A 19883-nucleotide genomic window follows, 5' to 3' on the forward strand; every position below is an offset into this window, starting at 1 on the left:
GAGTTCAGGAACATGTAAAACTTAATTTTTTGAAAATTAATAGGAATTTCATTTTTATTTACAGTAATTAACCCTTTAAAGGGGTTTTCCAGGCACAAACTCTGTAAAGGAGAATAATTACCCTCATTTTTTCCATATGAGAAACGAAATCATGAAGAATTTTAATCATCTGCCAAGGTCATGCATCTGGATAAGGGGTAAAGTTGGAGTACAAACTTTTTCTGTTGGACTCCAAAGGCTAATGTTCTCAAATCTTGTTATTATAAGGATAACACTTGTCTGACAAACAACTTGCTTACCAAGTGAGAGTTTATAAACTTTTTCCAATAGTAATGCCATTGTTTAGAATACTTTTTAGAAGTTGTTTTGAGACCTACCTTTGGCAGCTATTTATTAAATTCTACAAAATAATATTTCAGTATTTTATGGTCCTCTCTGAACACAATTTGACCATCTATCTTTTTGACAAGAGTTTTTAAGATGACTGCAACTTGCAAAATTCCCTAAAGGACCAAGACTCGGCACCAATGCTACTTTTTTTTTGTTAAGAATGAGATGTAGGTAGGCCCTCATGCTGAAAGGGGAGTCGTTTCTAAAATGGCTTGAGCAATGACAATTGCCTCCCAGTTAAAAAGCCACCAACTAGTACTTTAAGTGGTTAAGTTCCATATTATGTTTTCTTTTTTAATTTGTTGATTATAGACCAAAAGAGATTAGTGGTTAGAGAATTTTTAAGAGAGTATAGTAAATGCCCTATATACATATGAGTTCTCTTCTGAGAGGGAGTCCTTAAGTCCAATTTGTTTGTAAATCCTATGAAGTTAGCCTAGGTACCCAATTAACACAATCAGCCATATAGTACTGTACTATAATAGGTTTCTAATACTTTTCAGACAAATAAGACATAAAAAACAAACAGAAAAAATAAAAGGAAACATTTTTAATCTCACAGTACAGCACCTTGAAAAGTACAGTAGTATAGCACAGCAATCGGCATACAGGGTCTGGCATCAAGTGAACAGGCAAGAAGAATTACTAACTGGAGGAGGGAAAGGAGGTGGGAGATGGTAGAGCTGAAGGACCATCGGAACAGGAGATGGAGGGCAAACTGCAATTTCACTCATACCTGACGCTGATGGCACAGGGTCTGGTTCCGTGCTGGATTCAATTCTATCTATCCTCTTGATGGGTGGTAGCTCTTTTTTTTTTTCTCATCATAGATGATACAATAGCACTGAATTGCCTTCTGAACAGCTGCTGCAAAGCTCGCGTACTGTTTTACATTCGGGTCCGGAGTCTCAAAAACTAATCATGCCTCCTCGTGCCTCCTCAAGTAAAGAAGATCCTCTTGCTATTTCCTGTGCTGTGAATCTCTTCGGTTCTTCAGATACTTCCTCGTCCTCTTGTCTCTCTTCATCTTTTCTCTGGGCCTCTAATTCCATCGTTGTCGATTAGTGCTTCTTAGCAGTATAACTACATCACCTCTGCTTTTACACTTGCTTCCAGGCCACCCGAATGGCAGAAAGCTAAGAGGAAATAAAGAGCCTCTTGATGAAGGTGAAAAAGCTGACTTAAAACTCAACATTCAAGAAACGAAGATCATGGCATCCAGACCCATCACTTCATGGCAAATAGGTGGGGGGAAAATGGAAACCGTGACAGATTTAATTTTCTTGGGCCCCAAAATCACTGTCAATGGTGACTGTAGCCAGGAAATTAAAAGATACTTGCTCCTTGGAAGAAAAGCTATGACAAACCTAGATAGCATTTTAAAAAACAGAGTCATCACTTTGCCGACAAATGTGTAGTCAAAGCTATGGTTTTTCCAGAAATCATGTACGGATGTGAGAAATGGACCATAAAGAAGGTTGAGGACTAAAAATGGATACTTTTGAACTGTGGTGCTGGAGAAGACTCTTGAGAGTCCCTTGGACAGTAAGGAGATAAAACCAGTCAATCCTAAAGGGAATCAACCCTAAATATTCATTGGAAGGACTGATGCTGAAGCTGAAGCTCCAATACTTTGGCCACCTGATGTGAAGAGCTTACTCACTGGAAAAGACCCTGATGCTGGGAAAGACTGAAGACAGGAGGAGAAGGGGATGACAGAGGATGAGATGGCATCACTGACTCAATGAACATGAGTTTGAGCAAACTCCAGGAGATAGTGAGGGACAGGGAAGTCTGGTCTGCTACAGTCTATGGGGTCACAAAGAATTGGACATAAATTTGGTTAGCAACTGAACAACCAAATATCCTGGGCTTGAAATAAAGATACTATACTACTGTGCTCTATATAGTACTGTACAATAAAGTACACAAAAGCACAGCCTCTTGTGGAGGATGCACACATGTGACAACATATACCAGATGCATGAACTCACTTACACGACTAGACACATAAATGCATGTCTGCATCTTTGTAAGTTCACAACTTGAAGGTCCATACATAGGGGACTTATATATTGCTGAAAGTTAAGTATGGTTTGCATGTAGGGGACTTTTACAACTTGCTGAAAGTTAAATGTAAAGACTTTGTAAAGACTAACAGACTGTACAAGCTAACAAGTTTTATTAAGGGGAAAAGGAATAGCATGTGGACAAACAGCATTAGGAATAAGAAAGATAATTTTAGACATCGTAGATGGTAAAACCAAAAGAAATCATGAACTTTGAAACTTTAGATAGAGCATATTACAAAAAGCAAGAACACGAATCACCAAAGTGAAATCAAGAAACAGACTATTGGAATGTACATACAATCATTGAAGAAGCTAAATTAATTGGAACTTTTTCAGAAAAAAAAATCAGACCCAGACAGGTGCTTTCAATATTGGCATATAAGGATCATCTTATCATCATCTTATAAGAAGAATTCAAAATATTAGAAGGAGAGGGAAAGCTGCCTATTCATTTCAGATCTGTCAGAATAGGACAGAAATAGTATTTAATGGGAAAATTATAGACCTATCTCACCAGTGAATGCAGATGTAAAAATCTTAATATATTAGCAGAATAAATACACTATTATGTTTAAAATGTGTAATGACCAAGCAGGGTCTGTTTAAAGAACAAAAATGGTTATCATGGAAACTTTCTCAATCAGAAGTGTATTTAGTTTCAAGAAATAGGAAACTTGTAAACTTGTCTACTATGACTTCAACACAGGCATTTTCTTTACCCATACCATAAGAATTTAGAGTTAGACCGTTGCTGGTATTGGCTCAGTGACTCATCAGTATCAGGATTGATAATCTGTGATTCTTTAGACTTTTTTTAATGGTCATATAAGGGCTGCTGCCAGCGCCAGCATTGGACCTAGGTCCAAGAAATTATAAGAAAAAGTGAAGAGATCTGTCTGTCATATTTTCTCCTTTTATTTTCCCAGAGTCTTTCTGGCAGAATTCTACTTACAGGTCATCAGCCAGACTGGCTAAAAGGCCACTTGTAGCTGAAAGGGAGAATGAAAACCAGTGAAGAGTAACCAACCTAAATGCTCATCAACAGAGAAATGAATAAAGATGTGGCAGATATATACAATGGAATATTCACCATAAGAAAAGAACAAAATGATGCCATTTGCAGTGACATGGATCGATCTAGAGATTATCACACTAAGTGAAGTAAGTCAGACAGAGAAAGACAGTTATCATATGATATCACTTACATGTGCAATCAAATTTTTAAAAATGATACAAATGAACTTATTTACAAAACAGAAACAGCCTCACAGATCTCAAAATCAAATTTAAGTTACCAACAGGGAAACATAGGGGGAAGTGATGAATTAAGAGATTGGGATTAACATATGCACACTACTATATACAATATATATATATATATATATAAAAATATATATAACTGATTCACTTTGCTGTGAAACTAAAACACAGCATTTTAAGTCAACTACACTCCAATAAATATTAAAACAAACAAAAAACCTAAGTGCATGAAGAGAAACAGCTGAAGACTGTAGTGAGAATTAACTTCTACCACTGCTGCCTTGAACAAAACCAGGATTCTGTTTGGGAGAAAAAGAAGAATGAATATTGAGTAGACAACTAGTTGTGTCTGCCCTTGATGCCTGGTAAAGAAATTCATTATATCAACAGATTAAATGACAGAAAACATATGATCATCTCATTAGTGCAAAAAAAATCATTTGCTAAAATGAAAACACTTAGTGAACTTGAAACATCAGGAATCTCTTTAACATGATAAGGGGAACATGTCAACCTCTTGCAAACACCATATTTAATGATGAGACTTTAGAAATATTCTCTTTAAAGTGAGAAAGAAAACAAGGATGTGCATAATCTCTGATGTGACAGGGAATAAATAACTTATAGTCTCTTTACTCATGCATGCATTCGTTCAGTGAATTGTTACTCATAACTTAGATGCACTAGATTTTTATCTATTAACATTGATACATCACAGAAACATACATAAAAATACAGAGTGATCAGAAGATGTATATTGCGTGATGCAATTGATGTGAAGTTTGAAAATCTAGAAAATATCACATGTTTTTTTATGAACATCTGCATTTGTAGTATAAGTAGAAGCCACAGGACCTCTTTCTATAGGGAGAGATGGAAGGGAAAGAGCGGCAGCTACAAGAAGGCTTTTATGGATTTGAAATATTTTTTCCTTTTTTTTCAAAGATGTAAAGCAAATATGTCAAAATGTCAGAATGTGCTAAATCTGGATTATGGGTACATGGTTGTGTCTTTTAACTTCTGCATATTTCTTTCACATATTTTATAAGGATAAAAACCTTGGAATTTCCCTGGTGGACCAGGGGTTAAGACTCTGTGCTTCCAAAGTAGGGCATGTGAGTTCCATCTCTGGTGGGGGAACTAAGATCCCACATGCTGCGTGGCACAGCTGAAAAACAATAAAAATAAAACAAAAAATGAAAAAAACCTCGAGTATCTTTCTTTCATCCTGAGGTCTTTGGTCTGTGACAAACCTTAGAGTTCCAAGAGTATTTTGGTGGTGTGTCTGATGTCCCTCCCCTGTGAGACACCTAGACTCTGAGCTGATAAGGGAGCATGTGGATCTCAATTGCCCTGTAGATTGTTCACGACCCTGTTCCCCTCACCTCCCACCCTCAACCAGCTGAGGCCCCTGAACTGGGAATCTCCAGTTGATCCTGATCCTTTCTGCTTTTATAGAACCTGGTAATAGTTTTCCTAGGTGGAAGGAAGCTACTTATCTCTCAGTTTAACTCCCAGAAGTGCAATTTATAACAGAAATGAATTGTTTTAGGCCCCAAGTGTTATAACTGTGTACTACCCTTATCCCTTTTGTTAGGCAGACTCACTGCCATTTTTTCCAAGACTGGCTCACATTTCCCAGATGGACCAAGCTGGAGAAGCCCTATTAGCAATGCACTGTGCCTGAAACCAGCTGCTCCTGCCCACCTGCCATGACCCCAAGACTCCAGGAAGGAGCCTGCTCTCTCTGGGGACAGATAAGTACTGGTTCCTCTCTGCCTATAGGTGCTTCCTAAAGTTGGAGAAGCTGTTTATCATCACCACCTTCCAGCAATGGGGTGACAGGAAGCAGGAAGTAAGTGCAGAGAGGTTGAATGCCTTACCCAAGCTCACATTGTTAGTCAGTGAGCTGGGATTTGGACTCTAGGAGTCTGATTCCAAAATGCTTACTTTTGACTATGAAGCTCTACTTCCTCTAGGCAATTCAAGACTTAAACCAATTTAGGGAACCCAAAATCTGCTTTAGAGTTGAGGAGAGCATGTATTTCTTACCTCTTCATCATGCAAGGTGCACTGTACACCCTCCTGCTTCCAGCAATGTTACTCTGGTTCCTTCAGATACTTCACCATCAGTCAATATGGTTTGTGTTGGGGCTGATCCAGGCCTGCATTAAAAATATACAGAGATAGACAGATTGCCTATCTCCTCCCTTGGATTGATTTGGGGATTGGAGTCAGTGTGAGAATAAATTAACTGATGTTTCTGGGGAAAAGACAGTTGGGCTTCCCTGGTGCTTCAGCGGGTAAAGCATCTGCCTGCAAATGCAGGAGACCTGGGTTTGATCCCTGGATCAGGAAGATCCCCTGGAGAAGGAAATGGCAACCCACTCCAGTACTCCTGCCTGGAAAATCCCATTGACAGAGAAGCCTGGTAGACTACAGTCCATGGGATCGCAAAGAGTTGGACATGACTGAGCGACTTCACTTTCACTTTCACTTTCTCTACCATTCTAATCGACAGATTAAGGATGTGACGCTTGGATCTGCAGCCACCTTAAAGCTCCCTTGAGGGGCAGGACCGGAATTCACAAAGCCTAAAATGGAACCAACCCACAGGAAGCAAGGCCAATGAGTCAAATACTCCTATCTTTGCTCCAGTCATGGTCAAGCCATACCTGCACATAGGTATGGCTACCTACCTGTGGACTTTTGAGTTCCCTGAGCCAATTAATTCCTTTTTCCACCTTAATCCATTTTCAGTTTTTTTTGTTGTTGTTGTTACTTGTAACAGAAAAGATTCTTAACTCATGCAAAAGTAAACAAAACAAATAAAAGCAACAATAAAATATGCTATGTTCTATAAAGGACTTCCCTGGTGGCAGTAAAGAATCCACCTGCAATGCAGGAGCCATAGGGGACGTGCATTAGATCCCTGGGTTGGGAAGATCCCCTGGAGGAGGGTGTGACAACGCACTCCAGTATTCTTGCCTGGAGAATCTCATGGACAGAGGAGCCTGGTGGGCTACAGTCCATAGGGTCGCAAAGAGTAGGACACAACGGAAGCGACTTAGCACGCAGGTTCTATAAAAGGCTTATACCTCTTATAAAGGTATATCTATTTACTTCTACTCAAGGGATGATGGTCCATTTTAATTAGTAAAATAGCTGAATTCACCTGAAACTGACCCAATACTGTAAATAAATTATACTTCAACAACAAATTTTAAAAATTTTAAAATGACTGCTTTTATGGTTATTCAATAGCAAGAACAATAACAGAGCAGCACCAACTCCGTTTCATTAACTTTAGGGCTATCACTAGTGAAGTATTTAATGGCAAAGAGAGACATCCTATGGATCTTAAATAACTTATGTGTATTTTGTTTTTAAGCAAATGAATAAGAATCATTTACTACTAACACCATTAGTCATTGCTGTACAAGGGGCCCTGCTCAATGCAGTCTCGAGAATTTGATAGAGCTAATCCTTAAAGGTTAAAATTAGTCGCTCAATCATGTCCTACTCTGTGCAACCCCATGGACTGTAGCCTACCAGGCTCCTCCGTCCATGGGATTTCCCAGACAGGAATACTGAAGTGGGTTGCCATTTCTTTCTGCAGGGGATCTTCCCAACACAAGGATCAAACCCCAGTCTCCTGCATTGCAGGCATATTCCGTACCATCTGAGCCACCAGGGAAGTTATATCATTAGGCCTCCCTTTAAAAAAAAAAATAATTCTGGGGCTTTTTTAGGGCAAGAAGTTCTATTGTTGGATGATCCAAAGTCCTGTGAATTTAATAAAGCTTTTTAAAAAAACTATGCTGGATCTTCGATTCAGCATGTGGGATCTAGTTCCTTGACCAGGGATTGAACCTGGGCCCCCTGCACTGGGAACCCAGAATCTTAACCTCTGGACCACCAGGGAAGTCCCTAATAAAGCTTTTAAGTCAAGTTTTATCTCTCACACAACATATCTGTTCATTCAGTCCCATAGAAATCTACTTGCTTAGTTCATGGCAAGTGAAAGTGAAAGTGAAGTAGCTCAGTCGTGTCCAACTCTTTGCCACCCCATGGACTGTAGCCTACCAGGCTCCTCCCTCCATGGGATTCTCCAGGCAAGAATACTGGAGTGGATTGCCACTTCCTTCTCCAGGGGATCTTCCCGACCCAGGGATCAAACCCTGGTCTCCCACATTGTAGGCAGATGCTTTAACCTCTGAGCCACCTTCAGTCCCATAGAAATCTAGTTGCTCAGTTCACGGCAAAGCTAACCTCAAATACAGATTCTCAGATCTAGGAACTAAGTCTATAAACTACCCCTCCCAACTGATACTGAAGGCCAATTTCTTTCCCAGCTTTCCAGTTATACAGTCATTGAATTGGTATGCTGTACAACAGGGATTGGCAACTCTGTCTGTAAGAGCAGGTAGTAAATATTTTAGGCTTTGTGAAGCATATGATTGCTGTCATAATCACTCAGCTGTGTGGTTGTAGCATGAAAATGACAACAGATAGACAAATGGGTGTGGCTGCATGTCCAAGGCAACTGGACATGTTTGGCTCAGAAGCTGCAGTTTGTCAATCCCTTGCCTAAAATAATATTTTAACATGTTGGGCTTCCCTGGTGGCTCAGATGGTAAAGAATCTGCCTGCAATGCAGGGGACCCAGGTTCTATCCCTGGGTGAGGAAACTCTCCTGAAGACGGGAATGGCTACCCACTCCAGTATTCTTGCCTGGAGAATTCCGTGGACAGAGAAGCCTGCCGGCTACAGTTCATGGGGTCGCAAAGAGCTGGACATGACTGAGCAACTAACCCTTTCACTTTCAAGGTGTTGGGCAGGGATTTCTGTTCCCTATGTTTTAGTAGTTTTAAGTGGTCAGATCTGTGGTGTTGGAGAAGACTCTTGAGAGTCCCTTGGACTGCAAGGAGATCCAACCAGTCCATCCTAAAGGAAATCAGTCCTGGATATTCATTGGAAGGACTGATGTTGAAGCTGAAATTCCCATATTTTGGCCATCTGATGCGAAGAGCTGACTCATTTGAAAAGACCCTGATGTTGGAAAAGATTGAAGGCAGGAGGAGAAGGGGATGACAGAGGATGAGATGGTTAGATGGCATCACTGACTCAATGGACATGAGTTTGGGTAAACTCCAGGAGTTGGTGATGGACAGGGAGGCCTGGCGTGTTGTGGTTCATGGGGTCGCAAAGGATTGGACATGACTGAGTGACTGAACTGAACTGAACTGAAGTGGTCAGATCATTTGATTTGGGGTAAAAAAGCACATATGTTGAATATGATGGGATATTTCTCTGTTTTGTATTAATTCTACTTACTCTTCCTTGTCAAATGAAGAGAGTATGAAAATAACAATTTAATGAGTACCAACATGTGCTTTATTTATATGACAGCCTTTAGTTTTTCCTATCACCCTAAGAAAGATGTATGTTTAGAGACAGAAGAGCCTAGTTGGACAGAGAAAATTTATAGGTGTGAGACAGTGAATTTTGGATGAATAGACTTGATATGAAGTCCTAGCTTCACCATGATACTCCATGTGATCTTGGCCAGATTTTATAACCCTCTCAACTTTTATTTCCTCACTTTTAATTGAAAGTATAAAATGATACGATAAAATTATGTTGTAATAATCATTGATGATATCACCTATTTTTTAGAGACATTATGTGGGTTTACTGCAATCAGCAAAGAAAGCATGTATACAATAACATGGTAAGCACTCATTAAACGTGAGTTTTACACGTGACAACATGGCAGTGATTTGCTGAAGGTCACACCGCAGGATGGGGTGAGACTAGAATTTGCTCTGCAGCCTGACTGACTTCAAAGCTTGTGAACTTTTCCACTGCATTAGACTGAAGCCCAGCTATACATCAAAATGTTTATCTCACATACAGAAATTGCTCAATCTATTAAAATTCATAATTTCCAAATCTAGTCACATGAAGTGAATCCCCTGTGTCCATGGAATTGAGTGCGTGTTTCTGGAAGTAAATACAATGCATCAGACATACCTCCTGGCTGAAGCTGCCATGGAATACTTGTCTTTCCTCCTCACACGGACGCTATGGGAAATACTCTTGACCTTCTAAGTCTAGTTCAGACACTCTTGCTGCCAAATTCCGAAACAGCCATAAAATGTGACCTGCACTCTTAACCTCTCAGGAATCTCTCCGTTACCTCAGAGGATCTGGCCCCCGTCAGATGAGATGGAAACAGGCCCAGTCTCTTGACTACTGCTCTCTCGACAGAGGCCGGATAAGATCAGATCAACAGCTCCCAACTGTGGCTCATGACATGCCTCAGGTTATGTCAAGGACATGGTCAAACAAGATGAATTTAATTTATGAATCCTACAGCTGGATGTGAGCAGACAATCTGTATCGACCTCCTCATTTTGCAAATGTGAAAACTGAAACCCAGAGTTGTGAATAAGAAGCCCAACTTTTCTTAAATCCAGTCTTTGGCCCTTTCTCCACACCACCTATAATTCTGGAAGAAAAAAGTCTGAGTTAGGGTGGCCAGATTTAGCAAATTAAAACACAGGTTATCCAATTATGGGGACTTCCCTGCTGGCTCAGTCAGTAAGAATCCGTCTGCAATGCAGGAGACTGGGGTTTGATCCCTGGGTCAGGAAGAACCCCTGGAGAAGGAAATGGCAGCCCACTCCATTATTCTTGCCTGGGAAATCCCACGGACAGAAGACCCTGGCAAGCTACAGTTCATGGGGTCACAAAGTCAAATACCACTTAACAACTAAACCACCACTACACAATTATATTTGAGCTTCAGGTAAATAAATATTTTTTTAGTATAAATATATGCCACATAATATATAGGACAATTTAAGGAACAGATAATTATACTAAATAATCATTCTTTATCAAAAAGTCTAACTGATCTGAGCATCTTGGATTTTACCTGGCAAACCTACCCTAAATCAAATAAACAATGCTAAGATTTCTACCTTCTGAAAAAAACATTTGAAAATGTTCAGTTAGAAATCTGGCTGAAGTGGCAAAAAACTGAGTAGACAGGAAGAACTCAAAACTGCACTAAATGAAGTTGAAAACAATCAATGGCTAGAAAAGAAGTAACATAAAGTATTTCCCTGGTGGTCCAGTGGTTAAGAATCCACCTGCCACTTCAGGAGGACACAGGTTCAATCCCTGGTCCAGGAAGATTCCACATGCCATGGGGTAACTAGGCCCATGTGCCACAGAGACCAAACCCACACTCTAGAGCTGATGCTCCACCAAAAGAAAGCACCCCAATGAGAAGCCTGTGTGCCATAGCTAGACAGTAGCTCCCATTTGCCCCAACTAGACAGACTGTGTGCAGCAGTGAAGACCCGGGGCTGCTGCTGCTAAGTCACAGCAGTCGTGTGCGACTCTGTGAGACCCCGTAGACGGCAGCCCAACAGGCTCCTCTGTCCCTGGGATTCTCCAGGCAAGAATACTGGAGTGGGTTGCCATTTCCTTCTCCAATGCATGAAAGCCAATAGTAAATCAATAAATGTAAAAAGAAAAGAAGCAACATGAAGCTTAAGAACAAAGCAGGAGGGAAAGAAGGAAGAATGGAAAGGAGGGAAAACAGAGTGGAAGGCAGAAAAAAAATAGACTCTCAGTGTGGCGGTCTCGCTTCTCTCCATGTGAGCTCTGCAAAAGTAATGTTCAGCTCACTGTCTTTTCCTCCTTTGCCTCGTCCAGCACCTGCCCTTCCTACTCCACTGCCATACACAGTCACCTTTTATCTTCTCTACTAACAAGTATTCGTCTTAAATTTTAAATCAAAGCTATACATGTAGGTGATTTAAAACTCAAAGATTACCAATTATATGTACTACAATATATGTAAGTAAAGGCTTTAGTCCTTTTCTCGCCTCTTGGTTCACTCCTTTCAAGAACCATGTTGAAACCTGGCATCTGTTTCTAAGGTGACTAGTTGTCCCTGTTTTCCCAGACCAGTGGGATTTGGAAGGACTTACGACTTTTGGTGGTAAAACAAGGACTGCTGCTGCTGCTAAGTCGATTCAGTCGTGTCCGACTCTGTGCAACCCCATAGACGGCAGCCCAACAGGCTCCGCCATCCCTGGGATTCTCCAGGCAAGAACACTGGAGTGGGTTGCCATTTCCTTCTCCAATGCATGAAAGGGAAAAGTGAAAGTGAAGTCGCTCAGTCGTGTCCGACTCTTTGCGACCCCATGGACTGCAGCCTACCAGGCTCCTCTGTCCATGGGATTTTCCAGGCAAGAGTGCTGGAGTGGGGTGTCACTGCCTTCTCCAAAACAAGGACAGTTCCAAACAAACTGGGACTACTCGGGTCATTCTATGTCTTACTTCTGAGACATATTTATCTCTCTACATAATATCCCTTATTTTTATTTAATTTATCAATTTCAGGCATAATCGATTGATTTTCTTGTTTGAGAGGTAAGTATTTATTTTGGTTATTTTCAAATGACTGGTAAAACAGCTTTTTCAAACAGTTCAAGTTCACCAATTTTGATCTAAAAGGCTTTAGAAAGAACCCTCGGAGGGAAAGTGTTTTCTCTAAGCGGAAAAAACAAGAATCCTATGGAGTGTGTCAGGTGCCATTTTTATTTTCCCACTGAAATAATGTCCCCACCTAGGAATCTTTTTAAATATTCTTAACTTTAATTGCCTTTTTACCCCACAAAGAAGTCAATTTAAATTAAGCAGAATCCATCACTGTGATAATTTTTTAATGAGTAAAGATAATGTACTGTTCAGAAATGGAAATGAGGTGTTCCCAGGATCATTTACAAAGTCTTGAAAAGTCCTCCTAAGAATCAGCTGAAATTAATGAATTTCAGAGTCTCACAGCCATCCATACCTTATAACCAAAGACTGGGTTCAATGGAAAAAGAAATCCACAATAATAATAGTTACACTTTCCAATTTGAGTATTTAGCTCCTTTTATCTTGAGCTCCTGAGGAATTTTATAAACATTAATTAAGCCTCACAGGTGTGAATTATTAGATTAACTCACTGATAGCCATCAAGAACTGTGTATGTACATAGTACAGTTCAAGGGAGCTAGATAGAAAAGGGGAATAAATTAGCATCCCAGGAATATTGGGCTAGGTGCCCCCAGGATTGGGAGAAAGTATGCAAAGGAAATGTGCTCCTCAGCTCAAATTTCTTCTTTCTGGGGCTTCCTGGGTGGCTCAGTGGTAAAGAATCTGCCCGCCAATGCAGGAGACACAGGTTCCATCCCTAGGTTGGGAAGATCCCCTGGAGAAGGAAAGGGCAACCCACTCCAATATTTTTGACTGGAGAATCCCATGGTCGGGGGAGCATGGCAGGCTGCAGTCCATAGAGTTTGAAAAGAGTCAGACACGACTGAGCAACTGAGCGTGCATGCACTGTGTTTTTCGTTTTTTTTTTTTTTTTAAATAGACTTTTTATTATTATTTTAAAATTGTATTCATTTATTTTTGCAGTGGGTCTTTGTTGTGGCCCATGGGCTTCTCTAGCTGTGGCACTCAGGCTTAGTTGCCATGCAGCATATGGGAATCTTAGTTTCATGACCAGGGATTCAACCTGGTTTTATTTTACAGGTTATTCAGGCTTTTCTTGAGGTTGAGAGTAGGGAGAAAAGAGTTGCTACACTTTTGGTATCATACTCTGAACAATATGTTGCCTTGACACATTTCTTTGCTCAGAGGGCTGCTGCTGCTGCTGCTACTAAGTCGCTTCAGTCGTGTCTGACCCTGTGTGACCCCATGTACGGCAGCCCATCAGGCTCCTCTGTCCACGGGATTCTCTAGGCAAGAATACTGGAGTGGGTTGCCATTTCCTTCTCCATCTCAGAGGGCAAATAGTTGCAAATTAAAAATAAACTCTCAAGAATAACTTTCAATAATGGATTAAGTTTATGGAGATAAAAAGGAAATTTCTATCATCCACTCTGTGAATTGGGGGATTGATTAGTTAGCATGAATAATACAAGGGCAATAGACTGATGGATGTTGTGTTGTTTTGGTAAACCCTGAATTGAGAAAGGAGTTAAATGTGATGAGATTAGAGGATTGGAAAAGACAATTCCCCACAGCCTGAGACTGGAATAAATGAGCCAGTAAAAATGGAATTTCTTTTTTTTCTTCCTAGATCATCAAATTCTTTTTTAAATATTTTAAAAATTAATTTATTTGGCTGCCTCAGGTGTAAGTTGTGACATGCTGACTCTCTAGTTGCGGAGCTCAGGCTTAGTTGCTCTGAGGCATGTGGGATCTTAGTTACCTGACCAGGGATCAAACCTGCATTCTCTGCATTGCAAAGTGTATTCTTAACCACTGGACCACTAGTGAAGTCCCTGAATCATCAAATTCCATCCCATTTAGAGACCTAAAGTGACTTGAACAAGTTAAGAAAGCTAATCAGTGGCAGTCCTGGATAGGAGCCAATGACTCTCCTTCCTGACTCTGTATCTCTGCTACAAAATCTCATGGACACTTTGATTACTTTCTTCTACTGCTGCACAGGATGAAAGCATTTTCTGGAGAAAGAAAAGAGAAGTCAAGAGCATCTGCAAAACATGAAACAATAGGCACAATTGCTGGAACTCCCTTGAAGGGGTGATGACTATTTTTTAAAAAATGGCCTCTTGCATACACTAAGTAATTGAGGAAGGCAGCCATATATCACAGATAATCCAGAAGGAGAATAATTCACCTTTGGGTAACAGAGAATTTGCTGGTATCATATTATTTATGAATATGAAAGGTTCAACATGAGCTATCAATTTCTACTTATTCAGCCATCAAAAAGACCCTCCAAAATAGTCGAGTGAAAAAACAAAAAAAAGGTAACAGATTGCAATATTTAATGAAACACTAGTATGATCCTGGGGAACCAAAGAACCATAAGCAAAAATTCCATCTACAATCTGCCTCCCAAAGGATAATCATCCAACTATAGTACTTGCCAAATTTCATAGGAACAGGAAGCTCACTGATTTAGGTAGCAAGCCTTTCATTGTCACGCAACTTGGATTATTGGGATGTTCTTCAGAACAGTGCACCAATATGATCACTGGCATTGTATAATTGTTGTTCCATAGGGTAGCCATATGCATATTTGGGGTTTGTTATTTTCCAGGGTGTGCTGAATTTTCTCCACTGGTTCTCCTTTTTCCAACCTGTGCAAGACTTATTCATATGCCTTACATGTCCCAGTAGGGGTCCTGGGACACTGAACTCTACAGAATTCGATACAGGGTTTCCTTACCAGTTGATTCCCATTTGAGTTGGTCAATGGGAAGCACTAAAGGGAACTTGGAGATTGAAAGAACAGAGAAGTTAGTGATTTCTTTCCTGTACCCTCCTGACCTACATTTTGGGTTGTGTTTATAGCCTTCTGAGGCTACAGCTCCTGTCCAACCGTCCCTCTTCCATAAACCCTTTAACCCTGCCCGCACCTCTGTATGCAGTCACTTCATTAAAGTCCTTCAGCCATCTAATCTGCTATGACTTTTGTCGATACCCAGGTTAAAGAAACAGCTTCTGTTTCTTGAAATCCTCAATTAATATACTTTTATGACACTCGCATTATTTTGGTGGCTTTTATCTGAACATACTACTTGGTCAAGTCTTTCCTAAAGAGTTTAACCCCTAGTGGGCCAGGACAATCCAGATTTAACCTATTAGTTCATCACTTTAACCAACCTTGTTAATGGTACCTTTTCTCTGTTGATTTATGCTGTATTTTTCTGGGATTTCTTTCATTTGTTTATTTTGGCAGATACACTACACTAGTGCTTCATGTGGAGTTTTCATTCAGTTAAACTTCTAGATTTTTTTTTTTCCAATGTGATTTTCTCTTAAGCCAGGTCTTCCTCATCTCATATAATTTACTCCTTGTCAGGAGACTGAATTATTTAAAAGACATGTCTCTGGTATTAACATGTTGTTCCCAAATGAGCTCTGTTCCCACAGAGCACAGGGCAGAATATTTTAAAAACACTTTTAGAAAAGAACATTTTAGATTATCTTGTCCTGGACTCTATTTGCTCTCAGAGACTGCATCATAAAACTTTCATGAACCTTAACTTCCTTCAGCTTCCATGACCTTATTTGTCCTGACCACTAACTGCCCTTTCCTGGTGCTCTTCATTTCTGTTGACTAGATTTCCTTTTTTTCCTCTTTTAGTTTTAAGTGTTTTGCAAGGCTCTCTCAAAGGCCTTTATCACTTCATTCTTTTCAAAACAAAGAAGACACATCTATTGAAGGCCTTTTCTGGCCTAACCATTGCGTAAATCACTTTGCAATCAATTCTCACAAAACCTTTTTGAAATATCTGTGTCCTTATTGGATCAATAAAGAACTGGACATATGTACACAGAAGTTAAGCAAGGAGTTCTGCCTTATAGCGATAGGCCAGACCATGTAGATGTAGTCTCTTCACGTAACCAAGCAGGACCCTATGGGGCTTTCCCAGAATAGCACCCCTCACCCCAAGTCCTCTGCCTACCTTTTGTCTGTACAAAAACTTTAGTCAATGAATAAATGCAATCAGAGAAGTGAGAAAATTCATTAAAAAAAAGAAAACAGTCAAAGAAAACAACTTCAAGGACCTTTAGTTCCTCCTCAAGGGCTACAGATAATATTCTGAGCCCTGTCCTATGAGCTGTTTTGCAGATGCTGAAACCCTTGCTACGTGGAAAAAATTAATTGCGTGCTGCCCACAAGCACATAGACCCCAGACCAGTTGGAAACAGAAGGTTGATGATGTTGACTCCTGATTACCTCACCACCAATCAATGATAAGAATATTCATGAGCTGAACACATACCTCACAATCCGCTTCCCTTACCTTATATTTAAAAACCTTTCCTTGAAAGCCTTCAGGGAGTTTTGGTCTTTTAAGCACTAGCGATGTGGATTCCTTGGTCAAACATTTATTATGGTGCCCTGCAATAAATGCTGCACTTTCCTTCATCACAACGTGGGTCAGTAGCCTGACTTTACTGCCCACAGGCAAGTGGAATCAAATTTGGTTCAGTAACATTTAGGTAGATTGCCCTGGAGGATCTTGAACTGCCCTTCTGCCTACACTGCTGAGTTGCATTGAAGGAAAAATGTTGTACACATGGATGCTATGGAGACTTCCCCAGAGGCTGCTAAGCCACCTGTATATTTACTAACTGAGTGGCATAATCATTTTATATTTGTCAGAGTGCCTTAATAGTCAGCATATTGGGCAAAGAGCCTGTTTCTTATATTTCATGAGTAGATAATTAAGTATTCCCCACCTTAAAGGGACTTCTATTTTACCACATTAATGAAGGTGAAGAAGCAACAGTTAGAAAGGACATGGAACAACAGACTGGTTCCAAATTGAGAAAGGAGTATGACAAGGCTGTATATTGTCACCCTGTTTATTTACATGCAGAGTACATCATGTGAAATACTGGGCTGGATGAAGCACAAGCTGGAATCAAGATTACCAGGAAAAATATCAATAGGAAAGCTAGTCAAGCTATGGACTGCAAGGAGATCCAACCAGTCCATCCTAAAGGAAATCAGTCCTAAATATTCATTGGAAGGACTGATGCTAAAGCTGAAACTCCAATACTTTGGTCACCTGATGTGAAGAGCTGACTCATTTGAAAAGACCCTGATGTTGGGAAAAATTGAAGGTAGGAGGAAAAGACAGAGGATGAGATGGTTGGATGGTATCACCGACTCGATGGACATGAGTTTGTGGGAGTATGTTTTATCGTGTGGTATATAGGTATACCTTATATCGTAAGGTATCGTAACTTACCTATCTATTTTATAGCCAGTCCCAAAGCAATTGGTACCTGTGAAAAGCAGTAGACAAAGTTGTGGGAGTTGGTGATGGACAGGGAAGCCTGGTGGGCTGCAGTTGGACACCACTGAGTCACTGGACTGAACTGAACTGAACAGAATATTTTGTCAAATAAAGACTATTTATAGGAGTTACTGATATATAGATTAGTGGGAAACTATTAATTTCCCATTAGTTTATAGTTTATAAACTAAACTATAAATGCTCTTTATATAGTTAACAAATTACTAAGAGAACAGAAAACTGGGAGGTGGAAAAATCCTGATGAATGAACACAAACTGAGTATAGAATGAAAAGCAAAGCCTTCTATAGTAAATGCATATGAGCAAATCTGGGGTAATATTATTTTCCAATTGTCATATGATAAAGTGTATTTTTATAAATATTATGTTTATGTGGCCCATTAAAATTGGCAAGAAATTTAGAAGCTCCAGGATTTCAGTATCTCTTAAAAAAGTAAATTTTTTGATATTTGGCAAAACTAATACAATTTTGTAAAGTTTAAAAATAAAAATAAATTAAAAAAAAAGTAAATTTAGATGGGGACAATAGCACACATGCACAAGTGTGCACACTCACACACACACACACTCACACACACACACACACTCACACGATAAAACATACTATGCCATGCCCACCCTGTAATTTATCAACTGGGAAGGAAATTGGCATGTCTTTTCTTGCTGATTTATTGGTTAATTCCAACAATTCACTGTAGAAAAGGCCAACAATGAATTACAATGTGGGAAAAAAATTAAGCAGAGCATTTAGAAAGGTGTTTCTATATACAACCTTTAGAAACAACTTACCTAGCTATTTTATAGCCAGTCCCAAAGCAACCGGTACCTGTGAAAAGCAGTAGACAGCACGGGAACTATACCAGAAAGTGTCACATGCACCACTTTTCATATTTAGAAGAATATGCCATGCCACAGGAAGATTAGAATTCCCCTTTATCTTCAAGCTAGAATCAGATAACATTAAATTCCACTTACTATTTGTTTTGAGAATCATGTTGGAAGGGCAGTAACAAATGTGAACTCTCTTAGAGGAGCCAGTGATGGACACGCTGCTTTAGTGATAGAGACATTCATCTTTGATCCAAAAGGGGCAGAAACTCTCATGAGGAGGAACAAATGCTGAAAGCTTGAATTCCTGTCACTATCACGCATCCTATCCCCAGCTCCACCCCCAAGGATCCAGAGTTAATTGAAGAAGAGAATTTCTTCACCAAAATTTTCCATTTCTAATCTCTCAAAAATGGTTACAAGCCAGTTGCTTTTGTTTGTTTTCAAACATCAGTCCCATGGAAATGACTTAAGACACATGTCGTAGTTCATTCTATGTGTTAACTTGGCTGTGTCATGGGATCAAAACTAGATATTTGTTCAAACGTTATTCTGGATGTGTCTGTGAAAGTTTTTGTGTGTATGGAGGGATGAAATTTACATTTAAATCAATGGATAAATAAATTTGAATAAATAAATTTATTTTGTATTTATTATTTTATCATTTTATTTAAAATTTATTTTAATTTTATTATTTATTTATTATAATTTGAATAAATAAATAATTTTGAACAAATAAAATTTGAATACAATAGATGGCACTTTCCAATGCAAGTGGGCCTCAGTTAATCAGTTGAAGATCCAAATAGAACAAAAGACTGACCTTACATGCACAAAAGAGAATTCTGCAGCAGACTGCCTTCAGACCTGAACCGGAACATCGGCCCTTCCTGGGGCTCCAGCTTGATGGTCTTTGTACTTCAACAGCTACAATGGCTCTTCGTTCCTAGGTCCTCAGCCTATTGGCCCACTTCATAGGTTTTGGACTTACTGGCCTCCACAGTTGCATTAGCCAATTACTTAAAATAAATTTCTTTCTCTCTATATATACAGCAGATTTATTTTGTTTCTCTGGAAAACCCTAATAAAATGCACAAAGTAAACAGCAGCTTAAGACTATAGAAAGCATTATAGATGTAATTTAGAGTATAAATATTGGGAGACAGGAATACTATACTTTTTATAGGCTTCTTTATCATTATTGTGCTTCAGGTGGGAAAGGAGAAAATGTATATTGTGTGCTTCTATTGTGCCAAGAGTTATACTAATGTATTTCTTTATTTTTATAAACAACATTGATTTTTTACAATGTTTCTATGAAGAAGATATTATCTCCCTCCTACAGATGCGTAAGCCACTTTGTGGAGGCCACATGGCTAGTGTGGAGCCTTTTTGGAGCCATTTGACTCCAGAGTAGTGCCCCTCTCTCTTTCTCTCTATTTCGTTTTTT

At 39.6% G+C, this 19883-nt stretch overlaps 1 long non-coding RNA gene across 2 annotated transcripts in view; it reads right to left on the reverse strand.

Moving 5' to 3' along the window:
- Positions 1–18683, reverse strand: part of LOC129629269 (uncharacterized) — a 60202-nt gene extending 41519 nt beyond the window's left edge. The window contains exons 1-2 of one of the 2 annotated variants that reach the window (XR_008703120.1): positions 18581–18683; positions 1127–1526 (exon numbers count right to left, since the gene is read on the reverse strand). This is a non-coding gene — a long non-coding RNA (uncharacterized LOC129629269). Of the gene's footprint in view, positions 1–1126; positions 1527–5774; positions 6521–18580 lie in introns of those variants that run through there. The other variant, XR_008703119.1, reaches the window with a different exon arrangement.
- Between the last annotated feature and the right edge of the window lie 1200 nt (positions 18684–19883).

Source organism: Bubalus kerabau, chromosome 15, assembly GCF_029407905.1.
Source record: "Bubalus kerabau isolate K-KA32 ecotype Philippines breed swamp buffalo chromosome 15, PCC_UOA_SB_1v2, whole genome shotgun sequence".
NCBI classification, from domain to species: domain Eukaryota; kingdom Metazoa; phylum Chordata; class Mammalia; order Artiodactyla; family Bovidae; genus Bubalus; species Bubalus kerabau.